We start from the raw sequence: 4,757 nt of genomic DNA, 5'->3' as shown, positions 1-4,757 counted from the left end.
GAACGGGCGCGCTCCCGTCCCCGCATCGCCAAAGCGGGAGGGAGGGAGTGTGACCCGGATGGAAAGGAGCGAGTGGGGGGGGAGGGCGCTTCCTGCGCATGCGCCGGCTCTTGCCTGTCCGCCGTCGCCAGATATTCGCCTGACTGTGAGGAGCCACTCCCGTGGGAAGTGGGATGAGGTGTAGCCCCGCCCCCCACCCTCTTGGGGGGCAGTGTGGGGGAGGGGCTGCGTTGAGGGCACATTTCCGGGGGGGCAGTGAGGGGGAGGGGCTGCGTTGAGGGCACATTTCCGGGGGGGGCAGTGAGGGGGAGGGGGCTGGGTTAAGGGGGGCATTTCCCTGGGGGGGTAAGGTGGTGAGGTCTGGGTTAAAGGGGGCATTGCCTTGGGGCGTAATATGGGGGATAGGCTGGGCTATAGGGGGCCTTGTCTTGGGGCGTCATATGGGGGAGGGGCGGGCTAAAGGGGCCTTGGGGTGTAATGTGGGGAAGGGACTGGGGAGCTGGACACCTTAGCGGAGGGCAGAGCCCTGGCTGGAGTCATGGATGAAGCTGGGACAAGCTGAAGCTGCAGCAGCTCCATCCCTCGCAGAAGGGGTGTGGGGGTCCCTGGGTTGAGCCTGGGTCAGTGCTAAACACTGTTATCACTAAAGACGGGGTATGCGGAGCTAGCAAACCCTTAAAAATAATTCTAATGTACTGACCGCAGTGTTGTTGCAGTCTTTGGGACTCTACCACAGTGTGTATACAGAAACACAGGAAGATTTCTAGGCCCCTGTCATATTCTGTGTATGTGTAAACACCTCCCTCCCATATTGTGTGTTCATATACACACACAGGTTTCTCTTTCCCTCTAACCTGCTAATCCATTCTGACTTCTTCCCAGTTTCGTTATTTATTTTTATTACAATACGGTCTAGAGGTCTCCACTAAAAATGTCGCCGTTGCCCAAGGTGCTGTACACACATCGTGAGAGTCAGTCCCTGCCCCTAGGAACTTAAAATTTATATTAGGACTGTCAATTAATTGCAGTTAACCAAAAAAAAGAATTGTGATTTAAAACATTGAGATTAATCTGAGTTTTAGTAACACTGTTAAACAATAGAATACCAATTGAAATGTATTGAACATTTTGATGTATTTCTATATTTTCATATATATTGTAACCTGTATTGTAATTGAAATCAAAGTGCATATTATTTTTATTACAAATATTTGCACTGTAAAAACGATATAGTATTTTTCAATTCACCTCATACAAGTACTGTAGTGCAATCTTTGTCAAGCAAGTGAAATTTACAAATGTAGATTGTTTTTGTTACATAAGTGCACTCAAAAAGAAAACTGTGTAAAACTTCAGAGCCTACAAGTCCACTCAGTACTACTTCTTGTTCAGCCAGTCACTAAGACAAACAAGTTTGTTTACATTTACAGGAGATAATGCTGCCCTCTTCTTACTTACAGCGCTACCAGAAAGTGAGAACAGGCATTTTATGGCACTTTTGTAGATGGCATAGCATGGTATTTATGTACCAGATATGCTAAACATTCCTATGCCACTTCATGCTTCGGCCACCGTTCCAGAGGATACACTTCCATGCTGACAACGCTCATTAAAAAAATGTTTTAATTAAATGTGAGACTGAGCCCTTTCAGGAAGAATTGTATGTCCCCTGCTCTTTTACCTGCATTCTGCCATATATTTCATGTTGTAGCAGTCTCAGCTGATGATCCAACATATGTTCATTTTAAGAAACACTTTTGTGGCAGATTTCACAATAAACACAAAGAAGGTACCAATATGTGATTTTTAAAGATATCTTCTGCACTTGACCCAAGTTTTAAAAATCTGAAGTGCTTTCCAAAATCTGAGAGGGATGAGGTATAGAGCATGCTTTCAGAAGTCTTAAACGAGCAACACCCCAATGTGGAAACTACAGAATCCAAACCACCAAAAAAGATCAATCTTCTGCTGATGGCATCTGACTCAGATAATGAAAATGAACTTGCGTCAGTCTGCACTGCTTTGGATTGTTACTGAGCAGAACCCATCATCAGTATGGACACACGTCCCCTGGAATGGTGGCTGAAGCACTAAGGGACGTATGACTCTTTAGTACATCTGGCACATAAATATCTTGCGACACTGGCTACAACAGTGCCATGCGAATGCCTGTTCTCGCTTTCAGATGACACTGGAAATAAGAAGCAGGCAGCGTTATCTTCTGCAAATGTAAAGAAACTTGTTTATCTGAGTAATTGGCTGAACAAGAAGTAGGACTGAGTGGACTTGCAGGCTCTAAAATTTTACAGTTTTATTTTTGAATGCAGTTTTTTTTTTACGTAATTCTACATTTGCAAGTTCAACATTCATGATAAAGAGATTTCACTACAGTATTTGGATCAAGTGAATTGACAAATACTATTTCTTTTGGGTTTTTACAGTGCAAATACTTGTAATCAAAAATAAATATAAAGTGAGCACTGCACACTTTGCATTGTGTGTTGTAATTGAAATCAATATTTGAAAATGTAGAAAAATAAAAAAATTAAATAAATGGTACTCTATTATTAACAGTGCAATTAATCATGATTTAATTTATTTAATCGCTTGACAGCCCTAATTTATATCAGAAATTTCCTTCTTCCATTACATTCTCTTTGAAATTAGAATTCAAATCTCAAGAAGCAGAGTCTACTACAAAAGTTTTCAGAATTTCTAAAAAGTAGTATTATGTAAAAACAAAACCATATTTTCCTCTGTTGCATGTGTAACAGCTAACCTACATTTTAGCTGGAAATGGACAACTGTAAAAGAATTATATGAAATGGGGTTCCACAATGTTTATATGACATGTTGTTAGCATTTTATTAATTATGATGTTCATCCATACTAACACAGCTAAAAGTTCACAATAAAATTTTCATTTTGTCCCCTCACATTTTTAGGTAGGGTTTGGGAACAAACAGCACAATAAAAGAGGGACCTGCAGGAATTCATATTCCTTCTATCACAAAGTAAAAACAATCCATTGATGAGATTCATTGTCTAACCCCCTGGCTGCCCAAACTTCGTGATATATTTGCATATGGTTACCTAAGTTTATATCCAAACCAAGTGCATACAAATATTTGCCTGTACTTTTGTCTTCCATGAGAGGCAAATAAAAATTGCTGTTTGATTTCACCAATGCTAAAAACCTTTTGTTGATCATTTTTGTTCTCACTCTGCAGCTATGGGGAGAATTTCCATAGCAGGCCAGAATTTCAATTTCAAGTGCTGTACTTACCTTGATTTAAATGCTTTCTTCTAAAGTTTACCTATGGCCAAGGAAGGGCAGAAACGAACTTTAGTCTGATCTCCCCTACTAGCTTTCTCATTTACATGTGTTCAAAGAAAGGCTCTCCTGTGATGGGAGGAAGGATGATAAGCAAAGCATTCTCAGAAAGGCAATTTCACTTCTGTAGGCAAGGAATTCTGCCATTTAAATGCTGCAGCAACAGAGGCAGTATGTAGTTATCCTTTATTATCATAGCCTTTATGGCTGTGATCAAATGCAGTATCAATTTAGTATGTAATACTTCCTCTCTTAGGGCCAATAATATATTCTGTCCTTATACAGGGACTATAATGCATCCAATAGTTCTTTTCTATCTCTATCAATTGATTCTGCAGGGGCATATTTATATAGTTCCTTTGATCCTAAAACACAAGTTGATTGCAATCTCTATAATAAAAATAATTTCACCTAATGATGAAATGCAGCCACTTCAGAATGCAATATAGTAACAGTTTAACAATGTACTACAGCAAAATTCTACTGAACAATGGAAGATTCTCTTTCCAGTTGAAACTGTGTGGGAAATGTCGCCAGTGCCCCTTTACTATATGTTTTAATATTTTCACTTTCATAGTTTATAAATATAGTATGTAGCGACTCCTGCCAAAACCCTTTTCAACACCAGGACATATGGCTTCCAGTGCTTTTTCCACTGGTATATGAGTCCCCAGTATATGCATTTAATTGAGTATTCTCAGGGTTATCTACTTATCCCTCTGGAATATGGACCCCATATGGTCAGGATCAATAGGTTGGCAAGCATTCAGTTAAGACGTATTCTAAATTTATCATCTCTATTTCATAAAGGCAGTGATAGGAAGTGCTGATACATTTTCAAATCCAACTTGAAAGCAAAGACATGATATTCCACAAGGACGGGATCTCCAATAATCACAGCAGGGTAATGGATGGAGTATCACCTCAGAGAGAAGAGTGCCACTTCTTTAATCCCAGTATTGCCAATCCCAAACATGCAAAAAATCATGACCCAGACCCTCAAAATCATGAGATTTAAAAAAATAAAGGGTCAAGAACCAGAAATTAAATAGAACTCTACAGTACACCTGAGTCACATTTTCAAGCTTTTCTCCAAAATCACAAGGGCTAGATTTAAAAAAAATAATAATTTAAACTAACTTTCTTATGTAATTACATGAATCCAGGAGAAGGGGCTTTCCAGCTAAATAATTCCAACCAACACCAAATATTGTGATACTTGGGAACACTGCAATTCCCAACCCAGTCTCAGTGCCATGGATTTTTTTCCCTATAAGTCACGCGTCCAAAAGTAGACTTTTTCCTCTTTGAATGTATGTATCAGTCATTGCTTAGAATGCTCCACTGTCATGATGTCTCTCTTAATATGAACAGAATACAATCAATCATAAGTGTTATCTTATTGGTCAAGAAAGAGTTCCAT

The 4,757-nt window shown here is 39.8% G+C and overlaps 1 protein-coding gene across 1 annotated transcript in view; it reads left to right on the top strand.

Annotated features, from left to right (window-relative positions):
* Nucleotides 1-128: 128 nt before the first annotated feature.
* STPG1 (sperm tail PG-rich repeat containing 1) overlaps nt 129-4,757 on the top strand; it is a 47,651-nt gene continuing 43,022 nt past the window's right edge. The window contains exon 1 of the mRNA XM_030538829.1: nt 129-178. The gene's annotated coding sequence lies outside the window, so the exon portion shown is untranslated. The remainder of the gene's footprint in view (nt 179-4,757) is intronic.

The sequence above is a fragment of the Gopherus evgoodei genome, chromosome 20 (genome assembly GCF_007399415.2).
Source record: "Gopherus evgoodei ecotype Sinaloan lineage chromosome 20, rGopEvg1_v1.p, whole genome shotgun sequence".
NCBI classification, from domain to species: domain Eukaryota; kingdom Metazoa; phylum Chordata; order Testudines; family Testudinidae; genus Gopherus; species Gopherus evgoodei.
Note: the sequence above shows the minus strand (reverse complement) of the source record. Positions and strands in the feature narration are given on the sequence as shown.